Below are 9,894 nucleotides of genomic sequence, written 5' to 3'. Positions count from 1 at the left end.
TGGCCTGTAAGATCAAAATGAGTCAGCAATAATGGGTAGATAAAAAAATCAATGCAATCTTGGGTTATATTAAGAGAGGCTTAGCTACAGAGAATAGGGATGAACGGTAGCCTCTTTGTCCTCTGCTCTTGTCAGATGTATTCTGGCCTATTGTGTTCTACTCTGGATACCATAGTTTAAGGATAACATTGATAACCATGGATAGTGTCTAAAGGAGGGCAGCCAGGATGGTGAAGGGCTTGAGAGAGTCTACATTATAAAAGTATCATTTGGAGGAATTGGAGTTGGAGATGTTTAGCCTGGAGAAGACTCAGGTTGGGACATGATAGCTGTTTTCAAGTATTTGGAGGGCTGTCAAGTGTAGGAGGGATTAGACTTTTTCTGTTGGTCCCCATAAAGCAGAACCAGAAGCAAGGGTAGAAATTAACAAAGAGGCAGATTTAGGCTTGTCAGGAAAACCACCTAATAACCCGAGATGCCTAAAAGTGGAATGAATGTACTACCTTGAGAAGTAGTGGGTTCTCCCACTTTGGAAGTCTTTAAATTGGGACCAGAGGACCATTTGTCAGACACGTTGCAGCATGGTTTCCTTTAGGAGTATGGGTTGAACTAGATTGTTGGTAAGGTTCCTCCCAGCTCTCAAAGGTCTGAAATTTAATGATTCTGTGAATGAGAATACATAAATTAATAGGCCTGGGGGGGCCAACCATCTGAAATTTTTGGCCATGAGGCCAAACTCTGAACAATGTTTGGATATAGTTGATTCTGTATTCTTTGTTAAAACAGCTCAAATCCAAGCAGAAAGACTTCCACTGGTGCAAGAGATAAAACCAAGACGTGACCTGACAATACAGTTCATAGTTGATGCCATAAGATCATAAACCTATCACAGGGGGAGCAGCTGGGTGACACGGTGAATAGAGTATATTATACAGCTAGTATATAAGGCAAAATTTGAACTCAGGTCTTCTAATACCTAAACCAGTGGGTTTTTTTTTTTTACTGTGCTCTTGAAATTCATTAAGTTTCTTAAATACTAGTATTACAGTTTCATGATGTATTGTGGTGGCACCATCTCAAAGAATTCAGAGTCAGACCACCTCTAATCCAAGTGCAGGCATTTGTCAAGGATTGATGCCTCTCAGAAGTGAGCTAAGTTCCAAGAGGAACCAGCAACTTAGTAAGACAACATAGGTGAATGTATAGTGTAATGATGCTGATTACACAACATAAATTATGAACATTAAAAAGTCAGGAGGGGTTTGTTAAGGGATTAGATAATGGGGGAGGGGTTCCTTCTATGGTTCAGTAGTCAAACATCCTGGTGGTGGTGCTTTCTCATTGGCTAGCTATTGTCATTCTGTCTGCTCAATATAGATAGTTAGGTATTGTGGTCCTGTCTTTAGCTAAATGGATGATATGGTTGTGGTTGAGTACAAGAACACACCTGCTCAAATATATGAATTGAATCTGGGAGCAGAGGCTATATTGAATCTGGGGGCCTGAGGTGTGGTTAAATCCAGGTTATGTGGTCAAATCAGGGCATTCCTGCTGTTCAGTGAGGCCCACAAGGAAGTTAGAATACTGGGACGAAGGACAGTTTTTTAGAATTTCATCGCTAGCATTCTCAATGACACAATGAGTTGGAGATGCCTATGAGATATCCAGGTGAAGAGGCCTAGTAGCTGGTTAGCAGTTTGTTATAATAAGACTGGAATTCAGAACAGAGTGGGCCCTGTAACTAGGAATTTTGGGGGGGAGGTGGGAGTAGAGATGGGGAAACAGCTCTATTCTATGTCAGCTCCCTAATTTAACTATTTTTTCTTACTAGATGTTAAGCTCTGTCATTTTTATGTTGCTAGACTGGGGGGTCCTATCAGTGTTCTCTAAATTCCCTAAATTCCAACTTTGCCTCTTTTGGGAAAAAGCCCCAGTTGAGAAATGTAGATTTTATAGTCATCTGTTTAGAGATAACCATTGAACCCATGGGTATTGATAGGCTCATTGAGAGAGGGTTCAAGAAGAGAAGAGCACCCTGGACAAGACTTTGGGGAATATCCACAGTTAGGAGACAGGACCAAGATGATCTAACAAAAGAAGATGAAGAGAAGTCAGAGAAGTAGAATGATTATAAAAGTGACGCTATATATAAGGAAGGGACCTTAGAAGCCAGTGAGTCCAAGCCCCTCATTTTATAAATGAGTGGCCTGGAGGTTATGACCCTTGCCCAAAGTCACACTGATCTTCCATAGTAGAGCCCTGCCTGGAATCTAAGTTGTTGGACTCCAAACCCAGCACTATTCCATCCCATTAGAGTAGGAGAAGCCAAAGGCTTGTGACCAATGGTGTCAAAAGAAGTAGAAAGGTCAAAAAGGATTAGGACCAAGAAAAGACCAATAAAAAATAGTAATGAAAAGATTCCTGATAATCTTGGAGAGAGCAGTTTCAACTGAATGGTGAACTAGAAGCCAAATTGTAAAGGATTTTAAAGGTGGAAGATGGGTAAGTGGAGGCAGGGGCTATAGCTAGTTTTTGTTTTGCTTTTTCTAGGAGTTGACTGTAAAAAGAAAGACCATAGCTTGAGGGGATGTCAAATTTATTTGTTTGTTTAAGGACAGTGGTGGTGAAAGGGCAAGTTAGGAGGTAGCAGGGCTGGAGCTAGTAAATAAGGAGAAATCAAAAAATGAGAATTAGAACACAACCAAAGGAAGGGCAGAAGCATTACTTAAGCGCCTAGTCTGTGCCAAAACTGTGCTATTTCAAAGGTCTTGAAAGGTCTTGTTCAGTGTGTGGGGGGCAGAGACTACTACCAAAAAGTCAATACAAAGACTTAGATACCTGAAAGCAGAAATGAGCTTATTGCATTCTTATGAGAAAGGGTACCACCCCTCATCACTCTAATGGCACCGACCAGGGAAGTACAAATTGATTCTGGAAAGCAAGGTCCTTTTATACCCTGCCCCCTCTTAAACCCCTTCCCCTTATCCCATTGGCTGGTCTTCAGGGGGCACAATCTATTCACAGGAATCTTTCCCAGCAACAAAAAATAAAGGCAGTTACATGAGTTTGCCTGGAGACAAGAAAAGGGGAGGAATTTTTGCAAGAGTTTGCAAGAGTACACAGTTCAGAATGTGTTGCAAAGCATGGTTTTACAAGGTCAGCTAACTACAGATGTTATTCTGTAAGGGAGTAAACTGTGTTTCAATAATACAAAAACTATGAACCCCTTTGAGGAGGCTTCACTTCTGAGAAATCATCCCTCACAAGTCGTTTTTCAGTCCTGATTCTTTGTGACCCCCTTTGGGGTTTTCTGGTAAAGATACTGGAATGGTTTGCTATTTCCTTCTCTGAGGCAAGCAGGGTCAAATGATGTGCCCAAGATCATACAGTTAGTATATATCTGAGGCCAGATTTGAACTCATAAAGGTGAATCTTCCTGACTCAAGTTCAAGCTGTATCCACTGCGTCACCTAGCTGCCCCTAAAACCCTGTGCTAAGCACTTTACAAATATTATCTTTAAATCTCATCTTGGGAGGTAAGAGTTTAAGTGACTTGCCTAAGGTCACACAGTTAGTCCAAATTGAACTCAGGTCTTCCTGATTCCAGGTCCTTGGCAGAGAATAGCACAGAACAGTGAGTATAAATTGAAGATAAACTCTGCCATTTCCATAATATTGCCTAGGAACCAGTCCTAGCCTACTTAAAAGAGAAGGTCTAAGCAACTCTTGTGAAAACCACCAAAAGCCATTCTACAGCCCTACCACTTGGGACTGGGAGTGTAAACCTGCCTCTGGCCCCACTGGAACAGAAGCCTGGTTAAATCAAGTCAGCATGTCTGAGAACAGAACTGGTTTGTTATTTTCTCCTTCTCATATATATCCTGGCTTGTAGAGTACACTCTCATCCATTCTGTGCCTGCTTCCTGGAACTCTGAGGTCCAGCATCCAGCCCTGGAAGACTCATTGCTGAAAATCTTCTATTTGGTTTCTGAACTGGAAGAGCCAAGGACTCAGAGCACCTTTTAAAAGATGACATAATTTCTGTCTAGCCATGTCTGGATTTTAGCTCTCCACTCAGCAAGATGTAATTTCAGTGAGGGTTGGGGAAGGGCAGGGTCCCTTCTCCATCTCTGCATAACAGTGATCCCACCCTAGTGCCCCAGGATTTAACCAGGAGAGCTTACATGGGAATCCCTACCTATCTTGGCTTTTCTGTGGTTTTCTTTCCTTTAGTTAGGTGCCCATACGGGTCTTGAAAGGTCTGTGAATGGTGGCAACAGTGTCTATGAGAAGGGTTGTTATGGCAGCAGCAGCAGGAGGAGGAGGAATTATCTGGCAAGAAGGAAAGTATCTGCATGGGAGAGAGTGATCAGCACCAGGAAACTTCTACCAGGAGTTGATCAGACCATGTCCAGAGGAGGTGAATTGTAAAATGCTTAATGAACAGCTTTTAAAAACTGGTTCATGTCTCACTGAGGTTTAACTACTAGCCTCCCAGGAGATTGTACTACTATCATAAGTTGGCACTTAATTTTGCCCTATTCATTCAGCTTATGAGTCTTGTGAATATTTTGCTTTATCCTGTAAACTCTGATCTCACTCTCCCAGAACAAGGGCAGTTATATGTACAAACCAGACAGACAGAGACAGAAAGAGAGACAGGTGGTGGCTGGGGTGGCGGTGAAGAGACAGAGGTAGAGAGAATGGGAGGGAACTTACTATCTCTATAGATGTTACCTGACTATATTTCTTTCTTCTCTCTGTCTCTCTCTCTTTGTCTCTCTCTGTCTCTCTGTCTCTGTCTCTCTCTGTCTCTGTCTCTCTCTGTCTCTGTCTCTCTCTCTTTCTTCCTCCCTAACTCTCCAGGAAAAATAGAAGATAACCAACAGAGAAAAGGCACTGGCATTAAGGCGGATCAAGAAAGGCTTCTTGTAGAAGGTAGGGCTTGAAAGGAACCAGTCGTTTCAATCTAGGAGAAGGAGATGAAGGGGAACAGGATTCTAGGCATAGAGACGTCTAGTGAAAATCCCCAGAGTGAGGTGATGTAGTGTCTAGTTCGAGGAACAGAAAAGAGGACAGTGTCATTAAATTTGTAAGAGTACATGGTGGGGAATAAGGTGCAAGAAGAATGGAAAGGTACTAGGGAACCAGGTTTTGAAGGACTTTAAAAATCAGAGGATTTTACATTTTATCCTGAAAGGGATAGAAGGCCACCACAATTTATTAAGTGGGAGGGGGAGGTAACATATGGTCAGAACTGTACTTTTTGACAGATGAGTGGAGGATAGACTGGAGTAGGAAGAGACTAGAGGCAAGAAGGTCAGCAGCACTTGCACAAGTCCAAGGGTAAGGTGATAAGGACCTAGACAAGGGTGGCAGCAGCATCAGAGAAGAGAAGGAGGCCTACATACACGAGAGATGTTCTGAAGATAGACTTAGCAGAAAAGGCAACTGATGGGATATGAGGGTGGTGAGAAAGGGGACCACCATCTAGATTTCAATCCTGGGTGACTGGGAAGATGGTAGTGCCCTTAATAGGAACAGCGAGAGGGGAAGAATTAGGGAGAAAAGACAGTAAGTTCTATTTTGGATGTGATAAGTTTAGGGGTTTTTTGGAGGGGAGAAAGCAAGGCATTTGGGGTTAAGTGACTTGCCCAAGGTCACAGAGCTAGTAAGTGTCAATTGAGGTTATATTTGAATTCAGGTCCTCCTGACTCCAGGTACTCAGTACTCTATTTACTATGCCACTTAGCTGCCCCCTGGATGTGATAAATTTAAGATATCGCTAGACATCCAGTTCTAAATGTTCAATAGACAATTAGAGATGCCAGACTACAGGGTAGGAGAGAGGTTAGGGATGAATAAACAGATAAAGGAATCATCAACATAGAGATGATATCAGAAGAAAATAACATAGAGGGAGAAGATATGAGGGCCTAGGACAGAACCTCAGGGTACACTCCTGGTCTGCCAAGGAATGATACAGCAAAGAACCATTAAAGAGACTGAGAAAACAGGTATGAGAAAAATCAACAGAGAGTAGTGTCCCAAAAACCTAGAGAGAAGAGGATCAAGAATCTGAATGACAGTGTCCAAAGGCTGCAGAGAGGTCAAGAAGGATAAGGACTGAAAAAAGGGAAGTAAGTTTGGCCATTAAAAGACACTGAGCAGGGTCTCTATGTTCTTAGCTATATATAGATGCCACAGAGCGGTTAGATCATTTGATCAAGGGCACAGAGCCAGTAGGACAGCTAGATGGTACAGTGGATACAACACTGGGCCTGGAGTCAGAAAGACCTGAATTCAAATCCAGCCTCAGACACTGGGCAAGTCAATTAATCCTGTTTGCCTCAGTTTCTTTTTCTGCAAAATGAACTGGAGTAGGAAATGCCAAACCAATTCAGTATTTTTTCCAAGAAAACCCCAAATGGGGTCAAGAACAGTCAGACACAAATGAAAGAACTGAACCAGAGCTAGCAAGTGGTAGTGGAAGACGGACTGGATTCCTTGCCCTTTGTGTCACAACCTAAAAGTACAAATTTACACTGACTAATGGCACCAAGTATCATTGTTACACTGACCACATTTCAACCCAAAGCAAACTTCCATCACTATTCTTATAATCATGGAAAGTCAGAAAAAAACAAGGCCCTGGTGCCAGTCACTTCCAGCTCTTCCATTCATTCTGTGATCCTAAAAATATACTCTACTACTCAATCAGGCCAACAGAGAGGCAGACAGTAGGATATAACCTTCACTCAGTTCTTTGGCATCTGAAATTTGCATCAGATTGTAATTAAAATGTACAGTATTGGAATTAGCTCCTTTTCTTTAGATGGGAGCTGTGAAGGCATGAAGGGTTGGTAAGAAAGAGGCAGCTGCCTAATGTATGAGCAACATGACAGGCTACCTCAATATAGGAAGGAAAAGGTGCCCATTTTCTCTGAGTCCTTTTGGCTCACTCAAAGCCATTATTTCCCGTTCACAGATCCATTTAGCTTCCTAATAATTAAGCAAACCCATGTTGAGACAGTTTAATACTCCTAAAACAGTTAAAGTCACTTTCTCTGGGCAACCAAATGAAAAGAATGATATACTTCTTTTCAAGTTGGGACACTGACTTGAAATGAAGGTGATTTCTTTTTGTATCATATTTATGATACAAAACTTAGTTTAACTAGAAAACTAGTTTACCATTTGTAGGTACAGATCCAAATCCAATATTGTATAATAAGCAATGGGAAAAAACTATCTTTTCTCGGTTTTTGGAGTTTTGTATAATTATCATTCATATTATCAGTCTATAGTAGTGACTCTCAGACTTTTCCAAAGCAGTAGGATCCTCCTCTGCTTATCTAGCCCTGACCTCCCTGTTCTGATCTAACATCTTCTAGCTGCCTATTAGACATCTTAAACTGGAGGTCCCATAGGCATCTTAAACTCAACATGTCCCATTATCTTTCCCATCATCTTTGGCATTACATATTCTCTCAAGTACATATGTCATCCTTTCCATAGGTCAGATGACCAGAGGAATTAAAGAAAATAGCCCTTAATTCGCGACTCCATAAATCTTAGAAGTCAAGTTGCCAAAATGCTTAGAAGTTTCTTTCTTACTGATGCCTAGAACACTTGGGAAAATAATGCCCCAAACTTCAAATGTGAACTTTGTCCCTCCCATCCAGTTTAGTGCCTCTCTTGATCTCTTATCCTTCTTGGCTAGGGAGTGGGAAGGAGGAGGAAGAGGAAGAAGAGGAGATGAACAAGGAAGAGAAGGAGGAGGAGGTAAGAAGAGATGTAGCTCAGGAACAAGGGTGCGCCAGTCAAGGGCAGAGAGGGAAAATAAGGAGACAGTGGTAATGCCACTCCTTAGAAGCCAAGGCTCAGCCTATTCTAGGATAGGGTGGCTGAGGCCAGAAGCAGTCAGAGGTTTCTGCGTACAATAGGACAATTGAGAACAGGAAAAACACCAACCTTCATGAGTTCTGGATTGTACTAGATTCCTAGTTCCATATCCCTAGGCTGAGATGAGATGTCAAGTACAAAGTTTGTGTCATTACCTAAAGACTAGATCTACTAGCATGATTTGAACATCCCTTGAAAACTTTGTTGCTTATGTCCTTTGTCCACTCAAAAGAGGACCTAAATATGTCTTTCCCAGCACTTTGAGGCTTAGACTGTAATCAGTATGTGTCTCTGTGGAAGGTAGGATTTGCCTGAGGAGAACTTCCCTCCCACTCCCCCAAAGGAAAAGGAATGTTTCTGATCTTCTTCGACTATGCCTCCAACTGAGCTGGCCTTGGGCATAACCTTCCTTTGGGACATGACTGTGCTCTATTTCTCAAAGACTGAAGATTTTTCTTGGGGTTCCCATGTTTAAAGTATCCATATCTGTTGTAGACAAAAAAAAATTGTGATTTTTAGTCTAAAGACAAACTAGATCCACAAGACTTCCCTTTCCAATTTTAGAGGGCTTAAAAATATAGGCTACTAATAAAATTATTACTCTAAGAGATTTTCAGAGATACAAAGGCTCCTAGATCAGAAATAATATTTGATGACGAGGACAGGGTTGAATCCATGGACCTATTTTTGTTTAGTTTTGTATTGTGTTTTCATAGCCACGGCCATTTCCCCAGTTAGCATTCCCTCTATTCTATTTTCAAATACATAAATCAAAACCTTTTCGATTAAGAATAATCTTATCTTTATCTAGAGCAGGAGTTCTCAACTGGGGTGGGATTCATAAACATTTTTAAAGAAATATTTTTATAATTATATTTCAATATAACTGATTACCTTTATAATATTGTATATTTTAGTTTATGCATTTAAAACATTCTGAGAGGGGAGTCCACAGGCTTCAGATTACCAAAAGGTTCCATGACAGAAACATGTTAAAAATCTCTAATCTAAAGAAAGCCACTTTTAAAGTACTAATGTAAGCAACCAATGAACAGCTTAAAAGAAAATTTAAGATTAAACTATCTATCTCTTGGGTACAAAGGGAGGAGGGAGAAAGGAAGGAGAAAAGAGGCATTTCCTTAGTTGTCTGAATTCTTGGTCAGGGGAAAGTTCACCAATATATCTCACAATTGCTTGGTCAGTGTTTTATTATACATTGATTTCTTGTTATTATGTACATATCATTCATCACTTTGATTGTTGCCAAGCTAAGAGTACACACTGCATATATTATCTAAGCATGTTTTTTTGCTTCTGTAGAGAGAAGCTTCCTTTATGCTAAGGTCACTTGACTACAGTTCAATGAAATATACCCAGGTCAAGAATGAAGAAAGGTTTGCCAGCAGAATGGAGGGTCAAGAGCTATTCTGACTGGGTAAATGCACAAATCCACAGACTTCTTCATAACTAACTGGCACTGCTCTGAAAATAAGAGAGCTAGAGGATAGAAATCCTGGACTGCCTTTTGGGGAACCAAAAAGAGATGCTTCTCAACAGAGATTACTATACGTTTCTGCCCAGTACAACATAAGCATCTAGCTACCTGCATGAGCCTGGGAACACCCAGCTCAGATCTTTTCTTGTTAGCAGTGTTAAGTGAGTGATTGTCAAGGCCACTTTGTGGCTTAAGTTACATTTTATTGTAGCAGCAACTGGAAAAGAAGGCCAACAGCACTAGACAGGGCTACAGCAATGGGGATTTGGGACTTTTCAACATCCAGCTCATGCCTTAGGCAGCCAGGTGGCACAGTGGATAGAACACCAGGCCTAGAGTCAGGAAGACTTGAGTTCAAGTCCAGCTCAGAAACTTAGCAAGTCACTTATCCTCTGTTTCCATCTATAAAATGAATATAATAATAATAATATGATATATAATTATATAAGACATTATATTCACATAAGATATTATAATCATACTATCTTATTAAT

This window comes from Petaurus breviceps, unplaced genomic scaffold (genome assembly GCF_028583685.1).
Source record: "Petaurus breviceps papuanus isolate PSGF00001 unplaced genomic scaffold, PetGlider_PUasm1.0 90696, whole genome shotgun sequence".
NCBI classification, from domain to species: domain Eukaryota; kingdom Metazoa; phylum Chordata; class Mammalia; order Diprotodontia; family Petauridae; genus Petaurus; species Petaurus breviceps.
This window is presented reverse-complemented; position numbering follows the sequence as displayed.